This window comes from Pyxicephalus adspersus, chromosome 1 (genome assembly GCF_032062135.1).
Source record: "Pyxicephalus adspersus chromosome 1, UCB_Pads_2.0, whole genome shotgun sequence".
NCBI lineage: Eukaryota > Metazoa > Chordata > Amphibia > Anura > Pyxicephalidae > Pyxicephalus > Pyxicephalus adspersus.
This window is the reverse complement of record NC_092858.1, coordinates 76,529,555-76,543,645: the sequence shown is the minus strand read 5'-3', so window position 1 is coordinate 76,543,645 and position 14,091 is coordinate 76,529,555.

Sequence of the window (14,091 nt, the reverse complement as noted above, 5' to 3'; positions counted from 1 at the left end):
TTCATCAGTGAACCTGGGTGATCCAGCAAACCTGGAATGGATCCCGTCCAGGATTTAAAACATTTGCTTACAAATAGCATAACTATAATCATATCATAGCATTACTTAACTTAAGAAACCCAATCCAGGTTTACTGGATCACTCAGGTTCATGGATGAAAATGTATAATCTCCAGCCTTTGAGAGCTTTAATAAATCAGGTCCCGTGGATGAACAAGAAAAAAAGTGATTGTCATTTGTGTGGCCTAGTCAGAGCCTATAACCCTTTAAACCCTATAGAAAAATTGTGGAATTACTTTAATATTACAGATCCCAATAATTGCAATCCGGTTTGTCTGAACTTGCACAGTTTTGTAAAGAAGAGTAAGCAAATATTGTCTAGGGGTGTGCCATAAACATTTATATATGAACTTTAGAAACTTCATTGATAAAACCATAAAACGTGGGATTATTAGCCCCGACATAACCAACAAATGATCACAGCTTTACATGATATAACCATTTACAGAATATGGCCCACTATATGTTGCACACATATTTCCATTTTTTAAAAATGTATTGTAAATATATATCTCATCTCTTTTTGGGGCGTTATGAAGCACAAACTTTCTCTACGGGTTTTTAGTTAGTAACTACTTCTTGAAGATAGGTGAATTAAATAACAACACTTTAAGTTAAAAAATAGGTAGGTATAATCATAAAATTATGGGCCTGATTTATGAAAGCTCTCCAAGAATGGCGAGAATACACTTTAAGAAGTGAAGCTGGGTGATCCAGAAAACATGGAATGGATTTTTAAAAATAATTTGCTATTTGACGGCAAACGTTTTGAATCCTTGACCAGATCCATTCCAGGTTTTCTGGATCACCCAGCTTCACTTCTGAAAGTGTATTCTCTCCAGCCTTGGAGAGCTTTCATAAATCAGGGCCTATACCTCAAAGCAACTGCCAATTAAACAAATAAGGCAAAAAATATGATGTTAACACAGGATAAATGAAAAGGGGATCTTATTCATAAATGGAATAGAAACTACATACCAGAGTGATTTGAAACAAGCAAAATGATAACAAATTAAAATCACCCTGGAATTGAAAATGTCAATATATAAATATAAATGTACATGAATTACAAAGGAAAACATAATTTTATATACAATAATTAAAAAATCAGCAATAACAAAAAATCAATATTTATCACAATAGAGAAGCTAAAAAACATGTATATATGTGTATATAGAAATGAAATGACATGACAATAATATATATATATATATATATATATATATATATATATATATTTACTTTTTCAGCTATTGAGCTTACAGAAGCAATTTGAAGCTAAAAGCTTCAATCAGTCCTGGAGTCTCAGTGGCTTCCAGGGACACAATCCAGAGAGTTCCTCGTTGGAAAATCTATTTATTGAAATTGCCACAACAGGGTTAAGATGAATGAGGTCTAAGGCATACAATTTTAACATAAATGGATCAAAATTATGGTGTAACTCCACACTCTTACTGATAGGTGTAATTATTTTGTCTTTATGAAGATTTATATGTTTATAAATCCTACAGTGGAAAGCTCTTTTAGTTTTTCCAGTGTAGAAACTGCCACACTGACACATTATCAAATAGATAACTCCCATTGTCATGCAGTTCACAAAATGATTTAAAAAAAAAGTGTAATTGACAATTTTGAAGTATTTGTGAGAGTTGGTCAATCCACAGGCATTGATTACACCTGTCACATTCCAAGATTCCCAGATCTGCTCATACATCTTTTTGATAATCACTACGCACTCATTTGCCTTTTATCAAAAGTAGTTTTGTAAATGGAAAAGCAGGGTATAATTGAACATCTTTTTTAATGACAGAATGGCGATAAGGCAAATGAAAATATTTTCTATAGATCTGTTGAAGTGCATCATGCTGATTTGGCGATAATCCTGGTAGTTGGAGTTTTAGCTGAAGGTTTGAAAGTAAAAAGTAATGTTGTGTATATGACTTAGCTTTGTGATCCACCCATGTTGTGTTTTTTTGCTGTATCCTCTCAAAAGTAATCTCCCATTAAAGCATACCTAAACTCAGAATTTTCACTTTTCTTTTTTTTTTTTAGGTGCTGCATTCTTTTTTTTTAAGTTTGGGAGAAATTAATGAATGGGATAAATGAATGGGAGCGCAAAGCCTCCCGTGATACCTACGTCAGGCATCCCGGGAGGCTCTAGGGTGCTCCTTCTACACACGCCCAAGCAGCTCAGGCATGCACAGAAGAAGCTTTTTCGTGGGGAAAATTTTTTGTTTTTCATTCTACATTACCCAATCTCATGCCTGGGTCGGGTGACATAGGATGCAGAATCCAGAAGAAGAGATGAAGATCGCGTCATCCACAGCGCTTGCCCTGGGGTGGATGCCGGGACGACGGGAGACCAGATGCAAGACACTCCCAGATGGATCGGACTGACCTGCGGGATTGAAAGTAAGTGTATATTTTTTGGCAGTTTTAGTTTAGTTCCTCGTTAAATACCTTTGCTTCCATTACAAAATCAAGTATTTTGTAACAATTCCACTGAAGTTGAAGGTGTTGACTACAAGTATATTTTTATCAAAGATCTAGAATGACAACTATGTGCATGTAAAAAAGTGTTACCAGATGTTACTTTTCATAAAAGGTAATTAATAGTAAATCAGGTTGCACTTCTAAATCTAACAATAAATGTTTTGATTCAGTGTAAACTGGTATACATTTCATAGAGTACTTGTTTGGTTGCAATAGACCAGTAATTTCCAATAACTGGGTTTCTGATCTTGTCCAGATACAGAAAACACAATTAATGTACATGTACTATGTCAAAAATGGCACAGGTGCATTGATAGATCATTATTTGAGAAAAGTGATCTTTCCTAACTTCCCAGAAATACATTTGCATAAGATGGGGCACATAATGCCCAACTCCACTCCTTGTATTTAAAGTCCCATCATATAGAAAGATGATGCACCTTCAAAATAAATTTCAATATTTCTAAAATGAATAATATTTACATTATGCCTTTTGACTTTGAAAAGCCCACTTGTAGGCCATTCTGGTGAAGGATAGAACATAAAGCTTTACCTTTTTTAATCACAAGTATTACTTTGGGGGGATAAAAATGCCTTCAATAATCTAAAGCATTTTATAGGAAACATAGGGGTTTTTCCACATTTGGTTGTACTAATACATCTACTATAAACAACCTGTGTATTCCATATATGAGACCATCCTCCCTGATGGATATTTATGTATCATTAGTAGGGCATAAACTGTCAGGATTTTAGGATTTTTTTTTACTTGGTGTACCAGATTTTTATCTATAATATCAGATTGTAAAATTAGATGATAAGAAGTATTCTGTATAATGGTATAATATATCTTGCAACAGGATGATACCATTCCTGATTTTTTGAAAACATTGCAACACACTATTCATATTGTTTATTACTCATTACGACATTTTCACCTATGACTGATCACTATTTCATTATTGTTTTGTATTTTTTTCCTCTGGTATCAAGATGTCAAGGCTCCATCCCCTGGACTCTGAATACTGAAGAAAGTGGCACATTTCTGGCTGAACAGAAATGGAAAAAGGTGGGCAGGTTGTGTTTTAAGGACTGTAATGTGTTGATTTTTGCAACAAAATATACTCACCTATTGTTTGCAATAGTTCCCAAACTGTATTCAATATACCAAACAATTTTTTATATTTTATACATTGTAGGTATCAGTTGCCAAGAAAAAAAGGCTATTTCCATAAAAGGATATATTTGATTCATAATCCTTTAAACATTTTATTTTATAGTACATTCTGGTATACCAATCTAAAGATGATATATGGTTTATGAATATGTTCACTGTAGAGAAGGGACCATTGGCGGTCGGTCCTTACTACCGGTATATTGATAGACATTTGTGAACACCATGACACAGTACATGGCCACTTAAAGCGTACCTAAACTCAGAAATCTTACTTTACATAAAAGGGTAGACAACCCTTTTTATGTAATGTAAATATTTTGTTTGTTTGTTTTTTAAGTGCAATACCCTTTTAAAAGAAAAAAATATGGGCGCAGCATCGCCTAGGCCTTTAAGAATGAATGAGAGCACAAAGCCTCCTGGGATACCTATGTCACGCATCCCAGGAGGCTCTTGGGTGCTCTTTCTGCGCATGCCTGAGCATTTCGGGCATGCGCAAAAGGAGCCTTTTTGTGAGAAGAGAAATATTAGTTAGTTATAGTTTTTTTTCCAACCTACGTCTCGCACCTGGGTCGGGTGACGTAGAAAGAAGAACCAAGAAGAAGAGGCGAAGATGGCGGTGCCAGCTGTCCCGGCTCGGAGACAGATGCCGGGACCCGATGGAAGACACCTCCGTACCAATCAACTGCGCTGTGGGATTAAAGGTAAGTGTATTTTTTTTTTGTGTTTTAGGCATTTTTGAGTTTAATTCCTCTTTAACGGAAAGAAAGCCGGATTGTCAAACATAACTCATACGTAGGCATACAGTCTTTTTTAATTGTTCTAGTATTAGATCAGAAGGTTGAGGGAGTTTAAGAACAGTACATTCCAATTTCATATGGCTCCCTTTTAAAGTACTCTTCCCAAACTGCAGCACTGGGTTGTGACTACAGCATCACTTAATAGTTACAGACAAGAAGTAGAGGAGATATTGGTGTTAGCAAGCCAGACAGACAACATAAAGCCTGGGGATTTTGATATTAAGTAAATAAATAAAATGGGTAGATCTGGCAAATTACAGGAAAGGTGGATATTATTGTATTAATTTACCATTACTCACAAGCATAAACAAATATTAACATGCTTTAAGCCGTAATAATTATCATGTACAGTATGAATAAAGTATGTACATTATACTCCTGTTCCACACTAATATTGTCCCTTGGTATACAGTATATAAATTGTTTGATTTGTATAAAAACATTTTTTTGACAATAGCATCCTTAAAAAGCATAGCTTTAAAAACACAGAATTAATATTCCTGTTTTAAAATGCTTATTTGGATTTTGAAAACTTTGTTTTAAGCCCTAGATGGTCAATTATCAGCAGTACATTTCTAATTTTAGTATTCAGTAATAAACAATTCATTTTGATATACTGACTTTTTCTAGGAGGAAAAAAAGTTAGTTCTTTTTTTAATGTATTTTCATGATTCTTTGAATATATTTACATGCATAATTACAAATGGGTCACTCTGGTGAGTCCCTGACACATCACACCTATTAACTGCTGTTCATTATGCAAACTAATTCATTTTGTTATAATCTGACTGTTTGTATTTTAAAGAGTGGGGAACAAATGCAAAGAGGTCACAGACACCTCCTAGATCTTGGAACAAGCACAATACAGATGCCGTGTTTATTTCCTTCCAGAAATTGTTACTTTATAATAAAAGAAGAGCAAATTTCTTTGTTTGATTTTGTTTGGTATTATATTATACACAATATACCGGAAAATTGGCAGCAGTCTCAAACGTAGGATCTAAACGTAAGCAAAAGGAACATGAAGAGGGCAAACGTGTTAATAGATGTTGATTGTTTCTTTTACTTTTTTTCTTGCTGAAACTTTGTGCTAGGTTGAAGGGGTGTCATAATGTCAAATATCAATGACAACTTCAAAGCCCCATTTTTATGATAAAGTTGACTTTATTTTAAATGTTTCACAGTACAGAGTTTAAAGTGGACCTAATCTCAAAAAGTCACCTACAGGTAGTGCTAATTGACAAAAGAGAAGTGCAATGCCCTGGCTCCTGCTGGCTTTTTATTTTAGCAGCTGACTGTATGGCTCACGCCACACATGTGCAGGAGATACATTATTATTGCCTGAAGAGCATCGCCTTCTTTTGAGGAGTCTACTGTGGAGCCAGCAATGGAGATAGTTCTGGAGACATAGCGATTACAGGTCCTGGACATGTCCAAAATATTTATAATGTTTAGAAGCTAAATGGAATACATAGGTTAATAAGGTTTATATTTTTGTGGTTTATAAAAAATCACAATACAAGACAATTGTAATTATGTTCTGTAATACAGCTGTGGGCGTGCATGTAAAATCAAGATATCACAGCACTGACACACAGATATCTAGTAAGTAGGGATGAGAGGAAAAAACTGGGATTGGAGTTGATTGGATTGATCCAGCAACTTGACATGATCCAGAAATTCCAAATTGGAGTTTGAAATGAAAAAAAAAATGGTTTCCTTGGACAATTTTGGGAACCTTGGACAGCATGGGAGAGCCTAAATGTTTTTTTTTCTCTCTACCACCTGGTGTGGTGCACCCATTAATCCCACTCCCCACTAATACCTAATAAAGAATGAAACTGTTCCTTCTATTTCACATGCTGCATCCTAATCCAGCATGGCTTCTACTTAAATCATTGATACTGTTGTTTTAATGGCTGACATATTTAGTTGGCTTCCCCATGGGCTTCAACAAGTGACATGGGGCCACTGGCCTAGGTAAAATAAACTTACTTTCTTTGTACTGTGGTGCATCAGAGAATCAACATATGTAATTTTGAATTGCATCAGGTGGGCATATCACAGATCATTTTGGGAAACCATTCTATCTCTGCAAAACTGAAAGTGGGCAAATTTTATTGCCAGCCATGGGAAAATGCCTTTGCGTAAAGTGGTCCTAAACTAAAAATAAAAAATCACAACTACCTTTAATCCAGCAGATCCTTTGATCCACCAGGAGGTTTATTCGATCAGGTCCTGTGTTGTCCTGATATCCTTCTTCGGCCCAGTGTGGTGGAAGCACCGCTTTCTTTTTTATTCTTCTTCTGGGTTCGTCTTTGTACATCACCGATCCTGCATCCATGATGTATGTATCCTGGGAGGCTCTGCACTCCCATTCTGTTTTGATTTCTGCAGCGATCAAGTTAAAAAGGAGAGGTGCTACAGGTGTTGCACTTAAATCTAATTTTTACTTTATATAAATGGATTGTTTACACTTTTATGTAAAGTAAAAATTTAGAGTTTAGGTGCACATTTTAACCGGGAATATTTCCTGTGATTTCACTTTTATTATTAAAAGTATGCTAAAAAAATGTTTGAAAAATAAGTCTCCCAAATTAAATTAAATCTGTAGGTTTAGCACAATGGTCTCTGCTTATCCATACAACACAAAAACCTATATATCATTATGTTGAACTATATGATGTCACGCAGAAGCAATTCAAGATAATAAGTACACACTGTCAAAGACATAAAATTGTAAGTTCCTGAGACATTCACCTTTGTTGAATTTTGATGGGTTATTATTTACAGCTATGTATTCTGTCTTTCAAAGTTTTTTTAGCACATAGACTTGTTAGGGTGTCATTGCTGACAATGATAAATAGCACTAGTATTATGTGTTTTATTCCACACTTATTTCCAGATGATTTCAATTATTGTGATGTTCTGAAAATATGTGTAAAACCAGGCAATTAATGGTTAGGTGAATTATTGAAATAATGAATTTTTAATTTTTCAATTAAGAGAGGTGTTAAAATATAACAAAATGCTGTAAGGCATTTACCATATTTTTGGCATATTCTGAGAGTGATAAAAAAAAGACGCATAGAGAAATATGCACTAATTTGAGTCTGCTTTTAATGAGCTATCAATCCATGTCCAGCTATAGAAAAAAGGGAAATAAATACAAATGGTTAATGCAAAAAAATTATACAATTTTCAGAAGAGTTACTGTGTTTAAATCTTTAAAAAAAAAAAAAAAATCCTCATAAGCAGGTCAAACACTGACTGTTAATGATCATGGTGACTTTTACTGTTTGACGCTAACGTGTTGGATTCTGGCTTTTCCAAGAATACCTTTTAAGGTTAATTCCTGTTGTGCGAGCAGTTTGCTGTCAATGACCCAATCAATGTGCTCATCCACAGAAAAAATGGAAAGGAATGCAAATAGAATATAGTTTTTTCATTATTTGTATTTAAAAATGGAAAGAGGAGGGATTATCTCCGTTCATAAAATATTATTTATGAATATTTGAATGTTTGTACACAGTTAAAAAAAAAATAAGGGAAGATCGAAAAACACAAAATATTCAAGTGAAAATAACATATATTTATATCAGGTTGTATTGATATACATTGTATAATTCATTGAAAACAAATGACATAAGAATAGACAATGGAAACCAAAATCATTAACCCACTGAAGGCTGGACTGAAAATCAACCTAAAAATCAAGGTAAAAGCTGAAATCTCAGAAGGATTAAACTTGCGTAAATTTTATCACAATTTATGTGACTGTAGGGCCCTGGCCCAGCAAGAGTACTAGTCAGACATCTGTCCCCCAATCTAACACCTCACGTTTCACCTATAGCAAGCCTCGGGAGACTGGTTGCGTTTCCCAGCACACGGTTGCCCCCAGGACTTAGTGCGCATGGAATGGTGTCTGAGGCGGGCTGGTAGAGGACCAGGAGCCCACATATAAAGCGGTACCAAGATTCCCACAAAGACAAGTCCAGAATACAGAGCAAGAGAAGAGATCATACATAGATAATCCATTCACCAGATGAGGTACACAAGGGCAAAATACAAGTCGGGGTCACAGGCAAAAGGTCGGTCCAGGTGGCATAAACTCACAGGGTCAGACGAGAACCCTCTAGCACAGATTTGCCCAGCTAAAGCAGAGAGGCTATAAAGTCCCAGTCTTTGGCAGTGCAGGACTGAGTCAGGAGCTAATTTGTTTTCAAAATCCCTTTCACCTGTGCACAGCCTCACAGTGGGTCCTGGGGATGCCGATAAAATACATCAGGCTGCACAGCTTAAGGGAAGCAGGGGCTGCTGCTATCTTAGTTCTCCTGGCTGCTGCAAATGACATCAGCACAATGGCACAGCAAGGTGGCTAACAGTGGCTCAGTAGTGTGTCTGTACGCACTGCTAAAAATATCTAGGCATGCCTCTGATGAGATGGCAGATGGTGGCCTGTGGACTCTCCTCCCAGAGTTTGATCATGACATTGGTGAGCTCCCGGACAGTCTGTAGTAAATAAATTGGATGTATAGATACATGATGTCCCTGGGGTCTCTATTAAATTAAGGCCTGCGAACATAAGGTCCAGTTAATGGTATCAATGCCTTTGTCATAGAGGAAATGCCAGATCTGAGGATTTTAACCCAATGCCCAACAGCATTTGAAGTACAATTTGCTAGCACTAAGAGGTCTATGCCCTGTCAGACCATCACTGACCCGCTGCCAAACTAGTCATGCTGGATGATATTGCAGGCAGCATACATTTGCCACAGCACCTCCAGACTTCTTTATATCTATCACATGCGCTCAATATAAACCTGTTCTCATCAGTGAAGAAAATAGGGGAACCGGTGGCAAATCTGGTGTTCCAAGGCAAATGCCAATAGAACTGCAAAGCTGCACGTTGTTATTGTGTTTAAATGTTTTGAAAAAACAAATAAAAAAAACAAGGCTCTATTTTTAAACCAGGGAATTTACCATTCCCTTTAAATTTCCCTGGTGGGAATCAGTGAATATTTGAAAACCAGGAAATGTTAGAGGGAATGTCTGATTCCCTGTTTTATAAATAGAGCCCTAATAGAGGCAAATTTGGGGGCAAAAAACTAGTGCTAGCACTCTAAACCAACCGGAGTAGCACATCAATAAAATATTGCATAGAAATTATGTGATTTTTTTAACTGAAAATTGTAGCTTTAAATGACCCTAAGCCAAATTTCAAAAAATATGCCATCCCATTTAATGTACCCATATTGATACCCTTCAGGCAGATTAGACTTCTTAATCACCAGCCATGTTTTTTAACGATTGTAAAGCAGAACACACTTTTTGTAGCAGCATCATTGGTAAGATGCCCCTACATGTGTACAGAGCTCAATAGAAAGGTAAGACACTAAACAATTGCTGTTGCTTTTCCCACCCTGCTGTCCATATCAGTAAATATAATCCTAGTAATTACCACTTTGCTGAAACACAATTTCAGTTACTTAGCAAATGCATATCACAATCACATTATTTTTAGAGATGTGTTTTTATTAAATTGCATTGTTTTTTAAAGCTACCTGCCATATTTTTGAGAATGAAAAAGATTAAATAAATCATAACACTGAAGGACACAAAGATCAATATGTTGATTTCTGCATGATGTGGATACTCATACCATTTGGCATGGAAAAGCAAGTAAGAAATAAATAACAAAGAAATGAACTAAAACATATTTTTTCTCACAATGACAGCATTTGTCTTGAAGTATGTGAAAATATAGAGCCTGAATAATCTATATTTTCTCACGTTCCACAGAAAAATATTAAAGATTTATAAAGACATGGGCTAAATCAGTGGTGTCTAATTCTAGTCCTTAAGGAACACATACAGGTCAGTATTTTCATATAAATAGAATTACTTTCAGAGTTTTTGTAATCCCTTCCTTACTAACTTTACAGAAAAATACAAAAGCGTGTGCTGATCCTGTTCCATGAGGACTGGAGATAGTACTATTTTATGTTTTAAAGAGCCATTGTCACTTCTGAACAAAGAAGTTAAAAGGTAAGTGTTTTAATTTTAGAGAATCACTATTACAATATCATTTCCACATTGTCCTACTAAACCAGTATAAGGTTATTGGCTAAAATATTACAGTTATATTATAGATATAAATGAAAATCTTGTAGGTAATTTAGATACATTTTTTTTCTGTATGGCTATAAAGAATTTCTAAATGTAATGGGATCATATGTGTTCTTAATTGCAAAATAAAGAACTGTTCCTACCAATTATTATCTCTTGAAGTCAGACAAGGAAATTAAGCCTGAGCTATATAAATCATTTTGCTTTTAAGCTTATTTCAATTATTCTCTTTGAAATACTTTTCATCAGAAATTATGGTTTAATGCTGGATTTTTTTTAAAGTAATTGATTATGTCCTGAAATACTTAAAAAGGTATGATTTTTGCTTTCTTTTCTGCAAATACACAATGCTGTAGGAAACAAGTTAGAATGGAATGTAACACCTCTTCCAGCCATTTTGTACATTGTCTTTGTAGTTGGGTTTTAATTACTTGTATCTAACTAGTATATGCTTAACTACAATATTCATGACCATAAACCAAATTTTATAAATTCTTAAGTGTGGCTTGGAGTTACCGATTTTTGTAATAAAATTTAACCCAGAGCCACACTCAGGATTACTGCCAGGGGGGTTAATCTGATCTGAAATGATAAGCCTTTGATATTTTGATTTTCTAGACTGCAGATTGAAAGATTTCTTCTTCAGGTGCCTTTTCCATTACATGGTGATGTTTGGACACTTAGGGCATGATTTATAAAAAAAACTCTCCAAGGCTGGAAAGGAGACACTTTTATCAGTGAAGCTGGGTGATCTAGCAAACCTGGAATAAATCTGGTCCAGGATTCAAAACATTTGCACCAAAAGTGTATCCTTTCCAGCCTTGGAGAGCTTTAATAAATCAGGCTCTTTCTGTTGGCTTTCCATTGCCTAGGAAAAAGGGAATAAAGGTCCTGGATAGGGCTCTTATTAATGGTATTGCTAAAGAATTGCAGCCCTATTTGGGATCCAGGCCCAGAGTGTCCTGTAAGGAATGGATGAGCCAGGCACTTATCAACTTTCCAGGCAAGAAATTTAAGATGTTTAAGAAGCCCCTGGCCTCTGATATTAAAAAGCCACCTGCCTTTGAGGCAGGGGAAATTGCAGCATGAGGCCGGGTAGGCCAGCTGCAAAGTCTGTGTGCAGCCTGTGAGACGGGAGTAGGTCTCTAACAGTTAGGTCTTATAGACCAGAACCAGGAGGCTAAATTTTCTGTTTTATCGCAGGTAATGCTGTGATGACTTGAAAGCCTGGAATTTGGTGATTTTAGCTGTGATGGAGTTTTTATGCAAATAATAAGTGGGCAAAGTGTCTCTTATTTAAGTGTCTGCAGTGAGAGGCTTGAAGCTAAGTCCATATCGGTTCCATAGAGACCAGATTTCTGCATATTTGTATATTTGTCCAAACAGTCATTCAGTCAGCCTGTGAGATGCTTCATTATTTTTGTCATCTCTTGCCCACCTATACAGATCCAATTTGATAGGATGTAGCCATGATTTTAACTTAAATGTTATAAGGCATCTTTACAGCTGTCAAGATATATATACCTAACCTAGTATTTGCTTTGAAGAGACCTTGTGGTAGGTCACCAAGCTACTGGTTCAAAGAATCTAACTGGGTTTGGGTAGTTCCAGCTGGGTAAAAAGCTGATTGACCTCCTTATTATTAATATTGTATTTAATAATAAACAGGATTTATATAGCGCCAACATAATACACAGGGCTGTAAATGTAATAGGGGATGCAAATGACAGGCAGTTACAGACAATGACACAGGAGTGGGAGAGGACCCTGCCCCAAAGAGCTTACAATCTCCTTTGAAAAGGTTGCAATTCTCAGTTGTTACATTGTTTTAAATAAAAAATTAAAAAAAAGCTTTTAGATGTAAAAGCTCATTTGCTTTTATTTATTATCAATATTTATATAGCACCAACATATTACACAGCACAATCTAATGTCTCTACCATAGTAATATGTCATTAACACAGTCCAAGGCCAAAAGTCAATTACCCTAACTGTATGTTTGGGGTGTGGGAGGAAACTGGAGTTTCCCAAGGAAACCCATGCAAACACAGGGAGAACGTACAAACTCCTTGCTGATAGTGTTCTGGCCAAGGGTCGAACCTGCAAAGGCCACATTGCTAACCTCTGAGCCAAACATTCAGCCTGTATGTGCTGCCATACTGTGATATAAAGTAGTTTTTTTCCTGGGCCAATTGGTACTGTCATTTTAAACTTTCTCCAATGTGTTTGTTACAGAAAGGAATAAACAGTGCTGTACTTCATCTAATAGTCAGGTCACTTTCACTGACTGAGCTAGCTGAGATAAATATAGATATTATTAGGGCATTTTTTGGTTGACAGGATACTGCAGATTTTTTCTACTCTTGTGGGGAAAAAACATGAATTGGAGCTGGATAGCAGCTAGATAGTGTAGCAAGAAGTCTTTGTTTTGTTATTTCTCAATTGGTCATTTGTTACACCTTTACATGTACATACATGTTTTGTGAGGAAAATGTCCTCTTGCCTTTTACCTGCTTGAATGGGAAAAAGTTGCCCCTTTACCCTGGTGTAGGTGGTGAGTAAAAGGAAAAAAATGAAAATAAAGGATATGTATTTTCACAAAGATTAATGGTCAATTTGATGAGAGACTACACACACAACCCATTTCACCATGCCAGAAAAGAAAACAACACATGAATAACAACGCCAATATTCATGAAGAAGTGTGAAATTACTATGATGTTTGGAATGTTAGACATTTCTAATTTATATGACTTTTTTTTTATAAAAGTACATAACATAATTATTAATATGCATTAAACTAGGAAACAAAGTTTTAAAACCCCAATAACTAAAATCAAGGAAGCCAATCCACAAAATAAAAATAATTTTTGTTTTTAATAACAACATTTTAAATATTGTTGGAAGACCTCCTTGATTCTCCCAACATACAAGCTACACCCGGCTCGTCCACTTGTCCACCTGGCCTCAGTCTGCAACTCCCGACTTTAAGGCCCTGATTTTTTAAAGTTCTCCAAGGCTGGAGAGAATACACTTTCATCAGTGAAGCTAAGTGATCCAACAAACCTGGAATGGATCTGGTGCAGGATTGAAAACATCTGCTAACAAATAGCTAATGACTTTTAGGAAATCCATTCCAGGTTTGCTGGATTACCGAGCTTCACTGATGAAAGTGTATTCTCTTTAGCCTTGGAGAACTTTAACAAATCAGGGTCTTTAAGACTTGCTCCGTTTCATTAGGTACTTCCAAGCCATCCTTAATTTCTGGTGTGGAAAAAGGAGGAGTGCATGGCCCATGTATTCCTTCGAGAACACTGGATCCCAAATAAAAATCTGCCACACTAAACTTACCTACAGCCTTATCCAGGCCCTTTAATTCCTTTTAAAAGAAAAAATTATGTAGGTTATGCCAAATGCCTTCTAAGTTTGGCATCAC